General features: G+C 45.3%; 1 long non-coding RNA gene across 1 annotated transcript; it reads right to left on the bottom strand.

Annotated features, from left to right (window-relative positions):
• Nucleotides 1-1,184: 1,184 nt before the first annotated feature.
• On the bottom strand, nt 1,185-21,209 carry LOC121816460 (uncharacterized). The gene is made up of 3 exons (XR_006056052.2): nt 9,249-21,209; nt 7,140-7,272; nt 1,185-3,436 (listed from the first exon to the last, which is right to left on the bottom strand). It is a non-coding gene; the product is annotated as an uncharacterized LOC121816460 (long non-coding RNA).
• Between the last annotated feature and the right edge of the window lie 265 nt (nt 21,210-21,474).

Raw genomic sequence — 21,474 nt, 5'->3', positions numbered from 1 at the left:
GGAGCGGGCTGTGGGACAGAGGGGTTTCTAGGGCGCCGGGGCCTGCCCAGACATGCGGCTCCCCACACCAGGCCCAGGCACGTGCCTGAGCAGCCCACCTGTGATGAAATTGGACCTTGCTGAGCCCTGAGGAGCCAGAGCTGCCCCACAGGCCTAGCACCACGGGGCAGTCTGATTTCACGTTCATTCATCAGACTTCAGTCAGTGCTAACGTGAGTGTGCCGACAACCTCCACTTGCGAATGCCTAAAAAATTAACAATGTCTATAGGGCGTACGTTTCTATTCACACACAACACATCTGTATCTATGTATCTCCTCTAGCAATAGCTAATTTTAGAAATAGAACTATAATACAATGTTGTGTTAGTTCCAGGTGTGCAGCAAGGTGATTCAGTTACACATACATATATGTGTGTATGTGTATATATATATCGGAGAAAGCAATGGCACCCCGCTCCAGTACTCTTGCCTGGAAATTCCCATGGACGGAGGAGCCTTGTAGGCTGCAGTCCATGGAGTCGCTGAGAGTTGGGCACGACTCAGTGACTTCACTTTCACTTTTCCCTTTCATGCATTGGAGAAGGAAATGGCAACCCACTCCAGTGTTCTTGCCTGGAGACTCCCAGGGATGGAGGAGCCTGGTGGGCTGCCGTCTTTGAGGTCGCACAGGGTCGGGCACGACTGAAGCGACTTAGCAGCAGCAGCAGCATATATATATATATGTATGTATATTCTTTTTCAGACTCTTTTCCATTATAGGCTATCACACGGTATTGCATATACTTTCCTGTGTTATACAGCAGTAAGATATATTTTATGTATAGCAGTGTGTGTATAGCAATCCCAAATCCCTAGTCTGTCCCTCCCTTTCTTTCCTCACTTGGTCACGCTCACGTATTCCATCATATTTATATACTGTATGTGTGTCTGTGTGCTCAGTCGTGTCTGACCCTTTGCGATCCTCTGGATTGTAGCCTGTCAGCTCCTCTGTCCTTGGAATACACCAGGCAAGAATACCAGAGTGGGTTGCCATTTCCTACTCCAGGGGATCTTCCTGACCCAGGGATCCAACCTGCGTCTCTTGCTTCTCCTGCATTTCAGGCAGATTCTTTACCACTGCGCCCACCACCTGGGAAGCCCTCTCCTTTTAATAAGATCAATCAATTATTTTAATGGAGAGAAATTAAATGGAATCGGGTTTATTCGTCTTTTAGCACTGCTGTGTTTTTAGTCTCTAACAATGATATGAAAAGCAAATAAAACCATGAATAGAAGGGAAGTTGGAAAGGGGCAAGCATGTAGAAAATTATGAGCATTCAACTGAGAGTAAGACAAAGAATGAGAATATTTTAACCCTGAACAATTGCTCCAGTATTGAACATATATTAATTTGAATGCCTAAAAACAATATTTATCTGGAAAAATAATAAAGTAATGAGGCATGTATGTGCACAAGCTCAATCGCTCACTTGTGGCCCCATGGACTCCTCTGTCCATGAGACCATCCAGCAAGGATATGAGAGTGGCTTGCCATTTCCTATTCCAAGGGCATGGTGGATATTAAAATGTTATTTTGAATATAAATGTATAATTTCAAATATGTTGAAAATATAATTGGATCAAGTAAAAATGTAACAAGTGACTGCGTTACAAATTTTTGATTATAAAAATACTATAAGAATATTAAAAATCATTTTAAGAAAAAAATACCACTGACTGGTGGTGGGATATTCAAGAAACTTTTGATCCACATATAAGCAATATGTTAATGTCAAATGATGAAGCTATTTGGAGCCACTTATGATTATGAAGATAAAAATGTATACAGGGAATCACAGTTAACTTAAAAATATTAAAAATTATAAAGAAGACACTATAAGCACATTACGCAAAGATGATCACGATGAAGCTTTCCTTCCAAACTGGGTTTCATGTATGTACATTGAGAGAGGCCCCAATGATGTAAATTCTGAACCACAGGATTTGCATATTTAGTATTCCAGCCCCCTCCATTTGCGCTATACAGTGGTAATTTTCAGTTCTTCTGATCATTTAGTTTTCACAGCTGTCTATAACTTGACTGTATGGATGAGCTGAAATTTGATAGTGCCCTACTATCAGAATGTTGTTTTCAGATTTTTCCTGTTTGTGTATATAGTGAAGCAATGAATGGGGTTTGTATACGCAGTTGGCTCTCGTTACTCTCCATAGTAATGTTCTGTAAGGTCAGAACAAACACTGAATTCACTGGCACTGAACCACTGCTCCTAGGGGAAGCTCAGGGCTAGGTTCCGACCAACCTCCGGTCATAACATTTTCATCAACTGATCAACACATGACCTCGTTTGATGTGTTTCTGGTTAAAGACAAAGACACTTTACTTACTATCTATAGTTGATTCATTAACAATGAACTCATGCCCAGCAGTACTATATCTCATGCCTGAATGAAGCTTATCTAACGCCTCTATTTTCTCCATTAGACATGTCACAGCGTGCTTGCTCTTAGGTACACTGCACAGAGCTTCAGCAGTGCAACTGGGGGCCCATTTAAACAGAAAAGTCACCAAGAAAAAGCACAAAAATGTGGAAGACATGGCACTACGTAGACTATGAAAAGATCAATGTCTACAGTATGAGAAGTGAAACAAGAATGCCATCTTGTTTGACCTCAGTTGGAACCACATGCATCAGGCAGCTTGACTCTTTTGCTTCTCTGCTGTCTACCCGTGAATGACTATAAAAACACTGCAAGTATTGATCTTAGAGCTACACATAAATTTCAGCAAAAAGGCAAATTCACAAATACAAAATCTGAATAGCAAGGATCAATTCTACATCTCTGGGGCTATCACTGCATACATCCTTGGGTTGAACACGAAATGAAGTCCAGCACTTGCTTTCTTTGAGAAAGCTGGAAAGGAAGCATTTAATGGCCATCCAGCCAGATAAAGATGGAGAAGGTCTGGTCTGGGGCATTGTATCTAGAAGAGTGGACGTTAGATTCGACCTTCCACCATGACAGCCTTCCAAGACCTTCTTAGCCCACTCCTGCGGATTCCAGTCCCACGTGCGCTGCTGCTTATTCCAACGACTCAGTCTGCTTCTCACCATGCTGAGCCTTGCTTTTCCCACCTATAGATGGGATAATCTTAGAACATACCTCAGATGGTTGTTATAAGGAATGATTGAGATAAAGCAGGTGACAGGGTCCCTGGCAGGGTCCTGGTTGAATTCAATAAAACTATGGCAACAAGGGAAGGGAAAACTTCAAGGTTAATTTCCTTTTGAGTAAAATGGAGAGGTTGGAAATTCAGTTCTCCTGATGGCTGGATTCTTGCCTGTTAGGAAGGTCTCCATATTTTATCATTCAACACAGCCCAAGGGGATCTATAATTAAGATTTCTATTTCACAATCCAGGGAGCTTTCGACCACCTGAAAAAGGACAAGAATCCATAGTTACCACATAAGGATCAAAAGTTACCAAAAGGTTCCCATTCTGTCTCAAAGTCAGTCTCATTATCAGTTGGCTTCAACATAAATGTGAGGTCTTAGATTTTTTTTTCTCAGATCGCAAAGTCATATTTTCTCTTTGTGTTCTCTTTGTCCTCAGCAATGTGTTATCTAAAAAACCAACTGAAAACAGTATTGTGATCCAGTGAAAACATGGTTGGATTTTGAGTTGTACTGACCCACTTTGACTTCCTAGTCCTGTCTCTTACACAGTGTGACTTTTAGGCAATTAAATTATCCCTCTGAGTTTTTCACTTTCCCTTCTGAAAAATAAGCATGATGACGCATCATTTGTGTTTTTGTTGTAGCTGTTTGAGCTACAGACCTAGCCTGGGTGCCTCACACTCCCTAGGCACTAAATAACCATAGTCATCGTACATCATCAGAAGTCACTCTTACTCTGATTATTACGAACATCCCTGTAGCTTTCTGTGTATCAGTTCACACTTCCGTTTGGCTTCCTCTTTTTCGATCTCCACCCCCTTCCCCCGCCCTATAGAAAACGGGACTAACTGTATAGTAAGACAGAATCTTTACTTGGAATCTGAACCTTCAGCAAGAAGTGAAATGCATCAGTGTGTGAGTTAAGGCTTTGCATTGACCTCCACTTCCTTGAAATCTATTTCAAAAATCCTGAGGGAAGCAAGACTCCGATAGGATGACGGTGGAGGAATGACCTGGAGTGGTTATAAAATAAAGACCGTTCCAGGGCCAAGCTGGAATCTAACAGAAAGGAAGACAGAATTCCTCCCTGCTTTCTTTCCAAAGCCAAGGAAGCTGCTCAACATAACTGGTGCACTGGGATGACCCAGAGGGATGGTACGGGGAGGGAGGTGGGAGGGGGCTTCAGGATGGGGAACACAGGTACACCCGTGGCTGATTCATGTCAGTGTATGGCAAAAACCACCACAATATTGTAAAGTAATTAGCCTCCAATTAAAATTTAAAAAAAATCCCCATTGCAAATTCTTATAACTTAATATAGTATTTCAAATACTCTGTTTAAAGCAAGGTTGAGAGGGGTTTTTTTACCTTAAAGAGATGAGGTTTATTTTTTGCTAGTTAATAATTTAACAATTCCAAATGGGAGTGTGATAATTTAATGTTTTGAAAATAACATATTTATATATGTGTGTCCATGCACTTACATACTTACATGCGTGTATGTGTGTGCACACAGACACTTTTGCTCAGAGAAACATAGAGATTCATCTGAGGGAATTTACCAAGTTGCCATTGGTTCTGGGGCTACTTGGAGGCGATGGAATTCCAGCTGAGCTATTTCAAATCCTAAAAGATGATGCTGTGAAAGTGCTGCACTCAATACGCCAGCAAATTTGGAAAACTCAGCAGTGGCCACAGGACTGGAAGAGGTCAGTTTTCATTCCAGTCCCAAAGAAAAGTTCAAAGGATGTTCAAAGTACTGCCCAATTACACTCATCTCACATGCTATCAAAGTAACGCTCAAAATTCTCCAAGCTAGTCTTCAACAGTACGTGAACCGAGAACTTCCAGATGTTCAAACTGGATTTAGAAAAGGCAAAGGAACCAGAGATCAAGTTGCCAATCATAGAAAAAGCAAGGGAGTTCCAGAAAAAACATCTACTTCTGTTTTATTGACTACGCCAAAGTCTTTGACTGTGTGGATCACAACAAACTGTAGAAAATTCTCCAAGAGATAGGATTACCAGACCACCTGACCTGCCTCCTAAGAAATCTGTGTGCAGGTCAAGAAGCAACAGTTAGAACCGGACATGGAACAATAGACTGGTTCCATAGGGAAAGGAGTACGTCAAGACTGTATACTGTCACCCTGCTTATTTAACTTATATGCAGAGTACATCATGCGAAATGCCAGGCTGGATGAAGCATAAACTGGAATCAAGATTGCTGGGAGAAATATCAATAACCTCAGATATGCAGATGACACCACCCTTATGGCAGAAAGTGAAGAGGAACTTTGAACATCTTGATGAAGTGAAAGAAGAGTGGAAAACTGGCTTAAAACTCAACATTCAAAAAATGAAGATCATGGCATTTCGTCCCATCACTTCATGGCAAATAGACAGCGAAACAATGGAAACAGTGAGAGACTTTATTTTCTTGGGCTCTAAAATTAGTGCAGATGGTGACTGCAGCCATGAAATTATAAGACACTTGCTCCTTGGAAGAAAAGCTATGACCAACCCAGACAGCATATTAAAAAACAGAATCATTACTTTGCCAACAAAGGTCCGTCTAGTCAAAGCTACGGTTTTTCCAGTAGTCACGTATGGATGTGAGAACTGGAACATAAAGAAGGCTGAGCAACGAAGAATTGATGCCTTTGAACTGTGATGTGGAAGAAGACTCTTGAGGGTCCTCTGGACTGCAAGGAGATCCAACCATTCCACCCTAAAGGAAATCAGTCCTGAATATTCATTGAAAGGACTGATGTTGAAGCTGAAACTCCAACGCTTTGGCCACCTGATATGAAGAACTAACTCATTAGAAAAGACCCTGATGCTGGGAAAGATTGAAGGCAGGAGGAGAAGGGGACAACAGAGGATGAGATGGTTGGATGGCATCACTGATTCGATGGATGTGACTCTGAGTGAACTCGGGGTGTTGGTGATGGACAGGGAGGCCTGGCGTGCTGTGGTCCATGGGGGTCACAGAGTCAGATGTGACTGAGCGACTGAACTGAACTGGGGCTACTTGATGATAAAATGATTGGTTTATATCTTTATGTGTGCAGGGGTTTTTTGTTGTTGTTGTTAAGAAGAACAGAAAAATTGAATCATCTACAATTGATTCAGTTCTTACCATTGCATCTGGATTTACAGTTTTCTCAAGATGAAAAGGGGAAAGGGGAGGGAAAGGCGGAAGTGGAGGTGGGGAAGAGAGGAGAGTTCCAGCATCTCTCTCCTGTGATCCGGTATCCACAGCAATCACCGCCACACTGGATTCTAATGCTCCGTCCTCACCATTGCTCACACGACCACCTTTCATGTGGGTTTTTATCTATACAAGGGCTGAGACGATGTTTTATAAATCCTTGTAACCCCAGCACCTAGGATAGCGTCTGTCATCCAAAAGGCATTCGATACTTGTACACCAAGGGAACCACACCTCGTCTTACGCATCTCCTCTGGTAGGTATGGTGCTCCGCTCTGTTGAGATGTGAGTGCTACTGGCTTTATCTCCCTGTCTGTGGTCTCAGGGATGCCAGCCCATGGCTTGAGTGACACAGGCTCCTCAGTTGTCACCCTGCAGCACAGCCACCCAGGGGCCTGGACCAGAGACCGAGGGAACTGGCAACATGTAGCCTGGACAGCAGTGTGTTGCCAAGGCCCAGATGTGGTTTGCTCTGAGGCACACTCAGGGCGGAGGACCCCAGGCCAGGAGGGAGCTGGAATCCCGCTCTCAGTAAACAAGATGAGTGCAGGCCTCCTTTGAAGGGCTCTGCAGACAGTCAGACGGCAGGCATGAGCAAGCAGGTTTGGAACGGGGTCTTAGGGGATTACCCTGGCTCCGAGGGTCCTGGCAGCGGCCTGGGGGAGAGTCGGCGGTCAAGCCCTGGGCGGGGCGGGGGTCTGCATCCGGGCTTAGGGGAACCAGATGGTTTAGTGGTGAGGGTCCTCACCTTGCATATAGGCGAATCCTGTCTGCACTGTTGAGGGAGGGTCTGTCTCAGGCCACTTGAGCCCTGGCGAGAGGCTCCAGGATGGAGTGGAGAAGGGCTGCCTTGCTGCTGGCCGGGGCACCCCAGGGTAGGGCTGGGTAGACAAGAAAGGAGGGGATATTTTTTTAAGGCAAAGAGAAAAACAGAAGAAGGGAAAGAGTTTTGCAAGCTTAGAAGAGTGGAGGGTCTGGAGCAGCTGTGGACCGGGGAGCAAGGGATGAAGGAAAAGCCATCTTCTGAGGATTGCTTATTAATTAGATTCTCTCTGGTTTTCAGAAGACAAAAGGAAAGATCCCGTTTTCTTCCTTTTTAGTTTTTCTTGACTTTTGGACGAGGCTTCTTTGAAATGAGATTTCCTGAAATACTGTGTTGCATGGGACCCCAGGGTGTGTGTGTGTGTCTAAGGGTGTCTATGCGTATGTGTGATTTTGTGCATATGTCTTTGTGTTTACCTGTGTGTCTGTGTGTAAGTGTGTCTGTACATGAGTGTGTCTGTTTTTGTATCTGTCTGTGTGTGTGTGTATTGATCTAGGCAGCAAATTCAGACTGGGCTCGGTCTAGACCCGCACTGCCGAGATTCACGCCACAACACTGGCCCTCCTACCCCTTCATAGAGTTGCTCACTCCTCCTGTGACTCAGTCTACTCATCAGGAGAATGGGGATCATCAGAGTCCCTGCCTCGTGGCGTTGTTGCAAGGGTTTACCAGGGATACGTAGTATTACCCGGCACACAGCAAGCACCCACCCGGGTACATATCAGGCATCAGCACGTGCCCACAGTCAGCAACTCTGTGGCACAGATGAGGGTCTTGCCCAGAACCCTCTCCCTTTAGGGACCCAGTCCCCTCTTTGCTGGGAGCTGAGGGGCTTTCTAGGACCCAAGACAGCTCGGTTTAAAATTGAGACAGTCCCAGGCCTACAGAAGCAAGCTGGCCACTCTATGGATCATTGTCCATCCCGAGTCCCAATCCTATCAAGGTCTGTGCACAGCAGACTCTTGAGTGCCATTGGTTCTCCCAGCCGAGACATGGCCAGACTCTGGGGAGGATCACTTAACTCTTCCTGGGGCTCTCATTGTCCCAGTGTGTCTGGGCCAACCGTTGCCTCATGCCTTCCCAGAAACAAGCATGGTTAGGGCGGGGGGATAGTGGGCTGGGAAGGGAAGAGGGGCCAGGGACCTGAGGGGGTGGTGACTCAGCTCTGAGTCTGGGGGCTTTGTCACGACAGGCTCGGCTTTCCCAGGAACACTCCGCCCCATAGCGTGACTCAGGCTCAGGTTGGGTGAGGCACTCCCCCACTCAGAGCGGGGATCTCCTGACACTTCCCAGGATGGCCAGCCAGGCCCCCTGCCCCGGCCAGTCACCCTGCTGGGGGCCCCATCACAAGAGCCTTTGCCCTTTCCCATGAGTCGTGAGCAGAGGGACCGCCTTCCACTGCTGGGGGGACCGTCCCAATTTCGGTTGTTTCCCAGCCAAAACTCTTCTAAGCAAAAGTGTGATTGGAAAGCTTCCAGGCTCAGCTCCCCGGGGGTAAAGAAACGATATCTGTAGAATGGCTTTTATCACTGCTGCCATTTCCCGTTATTTACCCAGCGTTCCCCAAGGATGGGTATGCTAAGCTCTTTATATTCTTTATATCAACCGTTGAAATAGTCCTGGGAGACATCTCGTATTAACCACACCTACTATTTATATTATTAGTACATGATGGAGCTAAGAATTTGGGGAGTTCCACAGCACGGGCAAAGTTGCAAAGCTATGCCCAGCAAATCCCATTCTCTCTGTCCCTTCACACCCCCTCCCAAGCCCGGCCCAGTCAACCCCACCCCACTCGCAACATACGCTTGACAGATCCCGTGTCCCGGGTTTTACCCAGAAAGAAATGTGGAGAGCTGAACAAGAAATGAGATTCAGAGGCAATAGGGAAAGAAAGGAATCCAAAGGTACAAACAATGCTTTTTAGAATTTTGTCCATGAACTTGTAGCCTTTCCCCCTTGTTTCCCTGTTGGGCTTTTTTTTCTTTTTCCACGGAGATTTAGAGGCCATCTTCAGTTTAAACACCCTCTTACCTCTCGACGCCCTTAGGCTCACGAGTGCTGTGAAGGGTTCCTTGCAGGCTCCTTGGAGATGTCTGCCAAATGCCACTCAACCCTTCATCTCTTTGCAGCTCTGTTCATTCAGTGTTGTGACTGTATTTAGAATAATCCAATGCTTCTTCTTGATTAAAAAGAAATCAGAATAGTACCTTATTGCACATGTTAAAGGTTCCTAAGAGAGAAGATCTCAACATTTCTCATCATAGGGAAACAAAAAAGATGTTTTGGTGACTATGTGTGGTGACAGACGTTAACTAGATTTATCATAGTGATTTTTTCGCAGGGTATGCATGCTAAGTCACTTCAGTCATGTTTGACTCTGTGCAACCCCATGGACTGTAGCCCACCAGGTTCCTCTATCCATGAGAGTCTCCTGGCAAGAACACTGGAGTGGGTTGCCTGCCCTCTTCCAGGGGATCTTCCTGACTGAGGAATTGAACCCATGTCTCTTGCATCTCCTGCCTTGGCAGGCAGGTTCTTTACCACTAGCGGCACCTGGGAAGCCCTATTCGCAATGTATACAAATGTCGATTATTATATTGTATACCTGAAACTGATAAAATAGTCTGCGTCAATTATTCCTCAATTGAAAAAAAAAATCTGGTTGTGTTACTGTTTTGCAAAATATGCTCCATAAGGTCTGAGTTCCTTCTACTGCCTCCCTGGGCCCCCTTTCTCTTTCGGGTCTCTTTGCTCACTGTTTCTGGAACTTTCCAGCATAGTCTGGTGTTGTGCCTTTCCCTCTGGCAAGCCCATCCTCACCCGCCATCTCGCCCTCGTTCCCCACGACTCGATTGCCTGGTCACCTCCCTCAGACACCTTCCCCAAAGCCCCCAGACCCTGGCTGTAGCTGCCCCCACCTTGCAGGAGCTCACACCCAGCTCCCAGCCTGCACGTCTCTGGGCCTGCCGAATAGGAAGGCAAATTAGAGTTCTCAGAGATCCTGAGGGGGAAAAAAGAGATTCCTAGGGCCCTCCACCGCCCATTTGGATTCCATAAATCCAGACTGGCGGCCGAGGGTCTGTATTTTTAAACACAGGCTCTGAGAGATTCTGATGAGAGGATTCTTGGGCCATACTTTTAAGAAACTGCATGTTATTGGAATTATTTCTTTTCGTCGCCATCGGCTGCCGACCTGCACCTATCCAGCCCTCACAGGTCAAGAGCTCTCAGGAAAAAGAAAAACCCCATGGGACCACTTCCATCCCCATGGTCCTAGTGTTCAGCCCAAGTACTGGGCTATAACAGACGCTTCATAAATGTGGTGACTAATCTGTGTGGTCATTCTGTCTGTAATTGCTTTCAAGCACCTACTGTGTATACAACTTTGTTCCAGGGAAACTGGGAAAAACAACAACTCTTTCGGCATTTTCTGGACACTGTGTTATCAGACCTCAGGCTAAATAAGAGATAAGGAATACAGGAAAATGATGGCTCCTGCTTCTTTTTCTAGCAAGGAGGTAACTGAAGGTCAGAGAGGTTGGGACTGGCTGTGAATGACAGCACAGCTCGCCTGCAGAGTCCGGACTCAGGCTGGCCTGCTCCTTTTCTAACACCAAGATCTTGGTTGTCTCGCCCAGATTCATCTCAGCCATGGTCTCGCTGCAATGATCACTCACCTGGCAGGCAACCTTACTCAGCAAAGGCAGCAGACCTGGGTCTGAGCCTCTCGGGAGCTGACCGATGGGTTACCTGGGAAACTCATCTGTGGACTACCTGGGCGCTGCAGCTCCACTGAGCCAGCGAGGTGAGGGTGTCCTGGCACAACCCTGCTTCCTGAGAGGAGGCGTGTCGCCATCCTTCACGCTTTATTAAGAGGACTGAGAGCAGAAGAGGATGAAATGACTTCGTGCTGGCACAAAAAATCAGAGATTAACAGGAAACCTTGAAAACAGAGAAGCATCTGATTTGGGCTTTTCTATCAACAAGCCCAATAACCTAGAGGAAACTATTAACATACAAATAGACAGCCTTCCCATTAAAACAGCAGCCCACGGTTCTGGAAAAGACCTCTTCATGCAGAAAGCAATTATGACGGGAAATCGAGTCCGATTCAGGCCCATTTGCAGCAAGCTTGGAAAATCAAAATGTAACCACTCATAATCGTGTAGACAGCCTTGCTGTTGGGGGAGGGGTGGGCTGTGCTTTATTATTATTGCCATTATTATTTCACTTTGAACGAATTCAACTTACTGACTTTCAGCCTTGGCTCAGAGAGTGCTCAGGGCAGACACGTATGTTCGTATGCAGGAAAAAAAAAATCAGCCCATGTATAAATAAATGGGTTTTTTGGTCAGATTACCAGAGGTTAATAGGGCTGCTTAGCGAAGATGCCACTCAAGCAGAGAATTTCTAAATAAGGACATATCTGCATGGCATGTCTGGACCGTCAGAAAGTCCCATGCCTCAGCCCTAGACACCCCATCATTTTAACACTGCCAGCCCCTCAGAGGCACAGCTGAGTCTAGAGATGAGAGTCGAGACCTAGAGCAGTTGGGAAGCTCCAGGTGAGGACAAAGTCATTCTAGAAAACACAAATGTTCTCTTCCAAGTGACTGTGGGAAACGTAGCAGACAGGGATGGTAAAACGAGATAGCAGGCCTGCCACTTGGACACCCTCATGGGAAAGCACGAGAGGTTGGTGATGTCACCCAGAATGACCAGCCAGGAGCCCTGCTGTGCCGGCTTGTATCACAGGCTATTCTTCCGTGACCGCACACTTTACTCTCGGTGACAGGGTGCATTTCTGCCCTCTGTGCTGGGTGTCCAGTCTACCACCTCTAATTACCTTTCAGAGGGAAAACCAGCTCTTGGCATGTGGCCAAAGCCCTGCCACAGGTGCAGGGCCTTCGTTTGTCTCTAGCAGGGTTTGATGCTCTTTCACTGCCTCCCTGTGCCCCAGATAAGCTGGCTGTGGGCAGACAGACCTCCCCACGCTCCAGGCGACAGCATAGGCCCTTCTCTGCCTGGCATGCTCTCTCTCCTACCTCCCCATCGCCTGCCTCCCCTGCAACATACCTAGTTAACAGCCGGGCTGTGTACACTCATCATCTGGTTCCTTGCCTTGAGCACTTGTGTCTACATTTATCCACTTCCTCAAGGTAATTATTTGATACATGCCAGCGACCACCCAACCCAGACTAAGATTCATTTGATGGTAGAGCTCACATCACCAGAACCTCAGAAAATGTCTGATCTAAGAATGAACTCAGCTTTGACCATCATGGAGTTGGGCTACTAAGACCCTTTCCAACATTTGGACGGATTAGTATGTGGCAGAATTGGACGATAAGACCCACGAACTTTCTGTCACCCTGTTTCCTCTCTGTAGCTACTTGACAACATACAGGCTTTTTCTTTTTCCCCTCACTGATAATTAACTTTGAATTAGATATTCAGGCACAAAAAATGAATTTTGACCAGTCGAGGAATAGACAATGTGCTTAGCTTCTTTCTTAACATTCATTCGTTTTTTGCGGCCCCAGGTCTTTGTGACCGTGCTTGGACTTTTCTCTAGTCGTGGAAAGAGGAGGCGCCTCTCTAGTTGCGTGGGCTTCTTATCTCAGTGGCTTCTCTTGTCTCAGGGTCCAAAATGTTCCACAGCTCAGTCAACATGCCCTCCCAAGGGACTCTGGTTCACAAAGGCAGAGAGAAATTTTAATCAGTTAGTAGTAGACACTGGAAAGAAGAGGAAGAGAGGTCATGTTTTTATTGATTTTCTACGTATGAGCTTGAGTCTTTAGTATTTGCAAGGGAGCATATTTTAGGTAAGATTGTAAGGAATCATCCTGCTCTTCAAGTTAGAAATTTTCTTGTCCCCAGTCCCTGAACATCTAAGCTATCCCTTGTGTAAAACACTTAATAAAGATTGTCTCAAATTACTTTTAACTGTGTGCTTGTATGAACCATCCTTCCTTCTCATGAATGACAAGTTCCTAATGGCAGAGGATGACTCTCTTGGTATTCTCCAAGAATCTGGAATTTAGAAAGAGTCCTATGCGTATTTGGATGGATATCAATGGATAGATGGATGAGTGAATAGATAGAAGTCACCACATTTAGCAAGAGCAGAGAACAACTGACTTGGCGCAGGGAAAATAATAAGATCATGAATTTATTTCAGTCGATCCCACCTTTGGTAGTTTTGAAAATGTGTTCATGAATACTTTGATACTCTTCCTTTCAAGCAGCAGAGCCTAGTTTTCCCTTGTGTGTGTCCTGGAGTAAGTGATTCACTTTTAATTAATAGGATGAAGTAGAAGTGATGATGAGTTTCTGCTGGGTCATAAAAGGGCATTGCAGCTTTTGTCTTGATCCCTCTCTTGGGTAGCCTGCTCTCGAGGAAGCCAGCTGCCATGTTGGGAGGGCGCTCAAGCAGCCCTTCATAGAGACACTGGCGATGAGAAACTCAGGCCTCCCGCCAACAGGCATGGGAGTGAGTTGCCGTGGAAGCAGAATCTCCAGCTGCCCTGCTTCAGATTGCCAAGCTTCAGATGATGGCAGCCTTAGCCCACAGCTTACCTGCAACCTCTTGAGAGATCCTGAGCTAGAAGAAGCCAGCTAAGTTGCTCTCAAATTGCTTATCCGCAGAAACTGTGTGAGAGAAAACGTCTGCCATTTCAAACTACTGCATTGGGGGTAATATGTTATTCAGCAATAGATAACTGAGACCCTACCCCACTCCAGAGATCTTCTTCCACCAAGCTAGGCCTCTAACGACAAATTGTCCATTATTGGAATAAACCAGGTTACAGAATGCACCTAAAGTCAGCCATCACCCTTTTTCTATACCTCCAACCATATTGTGTTTTTGTCAGAATTAGAGATTCATGTTGTACAGAACTCTTTTCCCTTCTTCAATTATTTTTTAAAATATAGAATAAGGCGGCTAACTGCTCATATTTGAAGGCAAACAGATCTAGGTGCATTTCCTTTCTTTGCTACTTATTATATAGTGAGCTGTTGGGGATGTATTTATCTCTTGGCGATCAGATGTTTCACAGTGGAACAGGGAGGGTAAAAGTACTTACTGCATAGAGTTGCACAATCCAGTGGCACCAAGGTTTCATCATGCTCCATTTAGATAATGTATGTAAAACATTTAGCACAGTAGCTACTACCTATTAAGGATGGAAGTAATAATAACTATTACATGACTGCAGTCTTGAAATTAAAAGATACTTGCTCCTTGTAAGAAAAGCAACGACCAACTTAGGCAGTGTATTAAAAAGCAGAGACATCACTTTGCCGACAAAGGTCTGTACTAGTCAGAACTATGATGTTTCAGTAGTCATGTACAAATGTGAGAGTTGTACCATAAAGAAGGCCGAGAGCCAAAGAACTGATGATTTCAAACGGTGGTGTTGGAGAAGACTGTTGAGAGTCCCTTGGACAGTGAGGAGATCCAACCAGCCCATCCTAAAGGAAATCAACCCTAAATATTCTTTGGAAGGACTGATGCTGAAACTGAAGCTCCAATACTTTGGCAACCTGATGTGAGGATACGATCCATTAGAAAAGACTCTGATTTGACGGGGAAAGATTGAGGGCAGGAGAAGGGGATGACAGAGGATGAGATGGTTGGATGGCATCACTGACTCAATGGACATGAGTTTGAGGGAACTCTGGGAGATGGTGAAGGACAGGGAGGCCTGGGGTGCTGCAGTCCAAGGGGCTGCAAAGAGTCGGACACAACTTAGAGACCGAGCAACAACTCTCCAAGAAAAATTATCCAAAATCCTCACATGAGCAAATAGGAAATTTCTTTAATTCCAAAGGATTGTCCTTTTTGGACTCCATGCTGGGAGATAACATGCTGTAACAGTTGAGTGTTTTGAAAATGTGGTTCATGGCCTTCCTGCATTAGAATGATCTGAAGTATTTGTTAGAAATCAAGATTTTTAAAACCAATTTCAGGTCCATTAAGTTAGTATCTCAGGGATGGGAGTAAAGTAAAGAGGAAAGAATGGGAATCTGTGTCTTTAACAAGCTCCCCCAGCTTGAGTCCAGTGTTCAGGAAAGCTTTAGAATCACTGAGGAAGGAAGAGTCATCTCAGAACTCAAGGACCTGGGGTGCAGGTCTGACCTCTGACATTTACCAGCCACAGTGTGTTAACCTTTGCAGTGCCCCATTTCTCATCTATGAAAAGGAAATACTTATCTGCCTTCTCTGCCTTCTAGAGCAATTGTAAAGATTGGCTGAGATAATAAAAACATCAACTGACTTCTATCTAGTGTGTATACAGTTTACAAAGTGATTGCGTTCACCTTATCTCATTGAAACTCAGGATGGTCCCGTGAAGTTGCTTTTCCTCCCCACTGATGGAAACAGAAGCTAAGCTGACACTATATGACTCATCTAGGTTGCAGAGTTACTGCACAAACCCAGGTACGGATCACAGATCCTGAAGTGAACTGAAATCAAGGCTCTAGGGCAATGTACGATTTTTCAAGCATCACTTTAGCTTAGACTGTCGCCTCGGTTATTCATGGTGCCGAAACTAAAGAAAAGGAACTTAGTAAGAAAGCCTCTACATTCTAATTGTCCAGGTTTAATTATACATGCAAAGAGCAATAATTAGTTGAAAACAAAAACTCTGAGGTCACTGAGATACACTTCCTCAGCCACAACATCAGAGGCTGTCAGTCTTGGTGTGTCAAATGTTTCTAACTCACACACCACTGAATTCATTCATCTTAAATTACAAACCTGATTAACTTCATTCTTTTGTTTTTTTCTGAGTCATTATTTTGCTTCTTCTGCCTAGATTTAGGCAAGAGAAAAATATCTGGAAAATCACCTGTGTTCCTTTCAGGCTCTATGAATAAAAGAAAAGAATTCCACTGGATGGTTTATGTAGTTCTTTTAAGAAAATTAAGTATCTGTTAAGTATACTCTGTGAAATGGCTGGATAGGTTTCACTGAGTTTGGAGGGTATGTCTGGGATGGTCCAACTTAGAATATAGGATGTGTTGTGTAAAGGGTCTGCCTCCAATGCAGGAGCTGGAGGGAGACCTGGGTTCAATCCCTAGATTAGGAAGATCCCCTGGAAAAGGGCATGGCAATCCACTTCAGTATTCTTGTCTGGAGAATCCCATGGACAGAGGAGCCTGGTGGGCTACAGTTGGTAGGGTCGCAAAGAGTTAGTCACGACTGCAGTGACTTAGCATGCATGCCCGTGTATAAATAAATAAATCTCTGGGTGTCAGAGATGGGTACCCTTCCTAAAGGCATCACACATCCTCCAGAATAGCGGAACAAGAAGCAGTCTCTGTGGCCAGGAAAGGCAAGCCTCGTGTATTAGATTTGTTGAGCAGGGGAAAATAAAGTGTTTTCAAATTGAAGCCAAAGTCTGGAGTCACACAGCTGGACACTGAACTGTCAATGCTGACTTGGGATGTGGTTGCTTTACTGAAGACAAACCCTTACCTGCTCCCTCTCACCTCTAGACAAGGCTGGTATGTGTTGTATAAGAAAATGTGGCTATCTTGTAGTCCTAGATAACTACAATGTACCTTTTATGTGCATATAAAGCCTCAGTAAGTTCAAACTGGACATGGGGGCAGGTCAAAGGGGCTCTGACACCCTATCTTTGACTCCTGGCAAGGGGAATGGGTTTCCTTCACTCCCTACCTCACTCCCTTCCTTCAAGTTACCAGGATAGGCTCAATGTAGCTTCACGTAAAATATACTTATTTTCTGGGCTGGTTCACAACAAACACTATCAAAGTTTTAAAAAAAGTAATAGTGGGCTTCCAACTAAGTTTGAGCTGTGTAGATGTTAGTGGGATAGAAAGTATGAGATAAGCTGTTTCCTACCACAGGAAGCTTCTGCTACTCACTGTGGGCTCACGGTTAACAGAAGGAAAACTTTTTTTAAAAAAAATATTAAATACATAGATAGATAGGGTTTTAAATGCTAGGAAACTGTGTTTTCCTAATGCAATCACACTGGAACTCACAGGTAACCTGGTCAGAGGGGAGAAGGATGCTCCGGAGGGATTCAGTTTTTAATCTCGATAAGAGTTTCAGCCACCAGCATGCAGACTTCATCTTCTTGAAAACATGAAAGATTAGAATCTGGAAGTTAAGATTTTCCATGCAGTAAACTATATAACAACTTCCTGGTTTGTCTCCTCCCCACTCCTACCCCCACACAAGCTCCAAGGGGGCAACCAAAGCCATTTTTTCAAATGGATCAGTGTCTGGAATATTGGCTCCTCCTTCTGAAGAACTCACTTTTGAGCTTGTTTGTCCAACACTGTGGTTCAAATTCATTTCATCCTTCAGGGATGTGTGGGCATGTTGACAGATTCAATGACAGAAATGGAGTTCTATCGGAAAGGGTGTTAGTCGGGAAACAAAGGCCCCGAGGGATAGTTTGGTAATGGGCTATGGAGACTTCTTTCCTAGGTCACTGGCTCAAGCCCAGAACCTGCTTGGCAGTGATTGAAAATCGTTACCTCTTGACAGCTGCCTGACAGGTGGCCAGTAACTTGCTGGTACCCTAATCCTGCAAACTTTTCTAGGCAGAACAGTCACATGATGGAAAGGAAACCAGGATTACTTGAAAACCCAGGAGCTCAAGTATCAGTTTTCTTCCTCAACATCTTGTCACTTACTGGGTTAAATATTTTTATCAGTTTAACAGATTATGGCCAACCAAAAGATCCCCAAGCTTACCCCTTAACAGTGGTGAAACTGGTTAAAACCGGTGGCGGCGGGGTGGGGAATAGAATACAAGGAGCAATGATCGGTGAGAAAGTTTTTGCATCCGACATGTATGTGTGTGGCTGAGTCCCTTTGCTGTTCACCTGGAACTATCACAACATTGTTAATCGGCTATACCCCAATACAAAAATAAAAACTTTAAAAGACGGGGGAAAAACAAAAGTTACTGCATCCGTTGATCAGCTGCTAATGGCTGAGCTAGACCATGTAAACACATTTACTTAAAAAAGACCAAAACATCATAAAAGGCCAGAACTAGCATCAGGAAAACAGGCAGGGACGAACCCCAAATAAAGGTTGATTGCAGGAAGGAATCTGGCAGATTTCCATCCGAAGGGCCCTTAAGAGACACGCAGGGCAGAGAGCCGTGTAAGACCCACGATGGGCAGGTTGGCGCCATATCAACTTCAGCATGGCCGTTCTCAGCTGGAGCCAGTCACCAGATCTCATCTCGGCAGGAGTCCATCCTTAATGCAGGCTGAGCCCAAGTAATGAGAACTTGATTCTTAGTCAGGGGATTTCTTTCTTCCAGTGGGCTTAAGCCAAAACCTTTAAAATTATTTTAATGTCATTTTTCTTTTTAATGGGTCATGTAAGTACTAGGAAAATTATAGCATTAAAAGGGTGGCTTCAGACTTTCTTTTTCTCTTTGTATAATTGCCTTTCAGAGGGTAGAACTTTTAACTCATCCTGAACATCTCCCTTTGATACCACCAGAGGCAGGCCTCATATTTGGAGGCAAGTTTCTCATATTTTCCTCTAGAAAGACCCTCAAGACACTTACTAGTTTGAGCTCAACACATGTTCATCCCCCACAGGCGATAAGCCACGGGATTTCCAGAGAGGTGGCAAGATTTATTCATCGCTATTGACCACAGGAAAGAGCGTAGTACAACCACATAAGAGATAAATGACTAAATCCCATGGCTGATTATTTTACAAGCACCACCACAAGCTGCTCATCTAAATGAGCATTGCACCCTTCAAAGCACACCTGTATGAGATGGATGATGTGAAGTGTGGGTCACTGCCTAGTATTTGGCTGCAACAATATCACACACAGCTCCCTAAATACAAGCGGTTACAACCACGAGCTTGCTGTTTCTCTTGTTGCCAGGTCTGCGTGTTGGCTGTGGCTCAACTGGCCTTGACCATTTTAGGACCCAGGCTGCAGAGGCAACACCTGGAGAATGTTCTTCCCCTCATAGGGGGGCAGCAGCTCAAGAAGGTGAGTGGAAACACCCAGAACCTCTTATAGCCTCAGCGTGAGCTGGAACATGATCATATCTGATCTCGTTCCATTACTGGGTGAAAAGCGGTCAGAGGATGATGGATCGGGGAGAGGGGACATCTGTTGATCATGAATACAATCAACTATAGTCACGTAACTTAAAATCATGAAATTTAAAACAGTACAGGTGATACTGTTTTTTTGACTTAGTGCATTTACTCGTTACAGGAACGTGTTACTATATTGAGATGAGCATGATACACTCATTAAATCATGTCATCTTCATACCAAAACTCTGAGGCAGGTACTTCCTCCGGTTTTACAGCTGAGTCAATGGTAGCCTGATGCGGCAAAGTACCGAGCCTTGGTCCTGGTACTGGACAGTCGTAGCAGCAGCCCTGGGGCTCAAGGCTCCAGGCCTGAGTCTGCGTTCTTCAGTAGTCCCTGGCTCTGTGCCCAAGACTGGGGCCAAGAGAGGAGGGCAGCGGTCCCCACAGCAGATCGACACTTGCTGGGATTGTCACATGGACAGACAGGGTTCTCTTTCAGAAATGAGTTGAGGATATTTGGCGGATTCGGGTGGTTGATCACATTTGATAATCCCAGTTGCAGTCTGAAGTGAGCTGGGACTTTAAGCTAGGGAGGCTGACTGCACGTGCCTTATAGGCTGGTTTAGGAGGAGATACTGAAGTGTACTTCTACTTCATCACCATCTGCCTGCAGTCGAGGCTGGGAAGACCTCTGCAACAGTGGCTCAGGAAGTCTAGAGAGAAACACAGTATACTATACCAACATAATGAGTATACATAGTGTAGTATGCCATACCAACACAATGAGTACAAAGGGACGTTTGTTAATATTCAATATTCTGATCACTTTTACGCACCTAGTAGATACTGTACTGAGCTTCCCTGATGGCTCACTCAGTAAAGAATCTGCCTGCAATGCTGGAGACCTGGGTCGGGAAGATCCCCTGGAGAAGGAAATGGCAGCCCACTCCAGTATTCTTGCCTGGAGAATCCCATGGACAGAGGAGCCTGGTGGGTTACAGTCCATGGTGTTGCAAAGAGTTGGACAAGGCTGAGCAACTGAGCAGAAGCACGTGATACTGTACTATGTACAGGAAATTAAAAACGAAACCAGAAATGGTCCCTGCGCTCATGGAGTTTATGGTCTAGAGGACAGGACAGACTTTTGTTAGACAGTCACATTCATGGATGTATAATTACAAAATGGGACACTTTTATTTTGAAAGAAAGGGGCAAAGTTTCAGGAGAGGGTAGGACAACGATGAGGAAGACTTCCAAAAGAATTGATGGGAACTTAAAGGAGAGAGTCTAGAGGCTAAAGACGTGTGTTAGTGGAGTGTGAGGCGGGAAGCAGTCTGGACAGAAGCAGCAGTGTGTGCCCAGACCTTGGATGGGATGAAAGAAGGGCAATGTCACAGTCCAGTGGGGCTTTCGTAGAGGGCTGGCACCTTGAGTTTCCTGCTGGCTGGCATGCAGCTCCCTCTGAAAGGGTCAGTGGCCTGTTAGTCCCCCTCATCTACAGCCAAGTTCAAAGAGAACAGATGTCACCTCTAGTGGGATCTCCCTCAGAGCCTGGCAGTCTCTATCTTGCAAAGGAGAGCATTGTTCAGCTATGAGAAATCAACTTCCCACTGTTCCAGAGAGCCCTGAGGTATAGCTGAGGATCAGAGCCTGCACAGGTTAGAAGCTGCAGTGCTATAACCAGAGTTGGCCATCAATACATGAGTTTGCCATCAATACATGCTTATCGAGTAGTCATGATGTCACAGAAGTGTAGAAGAGAGATAAGACAGACACAGCCCTTCTATTAAAGAGCACATGGTCTGCAAGAGAACATGCCCACAAGCGTGAAAGTGTGAGTGACGGAGTGGGATGATGGTCCAGAGTGGTGGCCAGCACAGGGGGAGGCCCCTCGGATTCTGGATGTCAGAGAGCCTCTTGCAGGAGTTGAGGGTTGAGAACACTGAACAGTTAATAGGGGTCCACCACCCAAAGAAGGGCCACTGGTAGCTCCCTAAGAGGGAACAGTAAGTGCCAAGTCATGGGCAGGTGCAAAATACAACAGCAATTCCACAATGTTTTTTAGGGTACAGGGCTTCCCTGAAAGCTCAGACGGTAAAGACTCTGCCTGCAATTCGGGAGACCTCGGTTCAATCCCGGGGTTGGGAGGATCCCCTGGAGAAGGGCACAGCAACCCACTTCAGTATG

Source organism: Ovis aries, chromosome 14, assembly GCF_016772045.2.
Source record: "Ovis aries strain OAR_USU_Benz2616 breed Rambouillet chromosome 14, ARS-UI_Ramb_v3.0, whole genome shotgun sequence".
In the NCBI taxonomy this organism is placed as follows: domain Eukaryota; kingdom Metazoa; phylum Chordata; class Mammalia; order Artiodactyla; family Bovidae; genus Ovis; species Ovis aries.
This window is presented reverse-complemented; position numbering and strand designations above follow the sequence as displayed.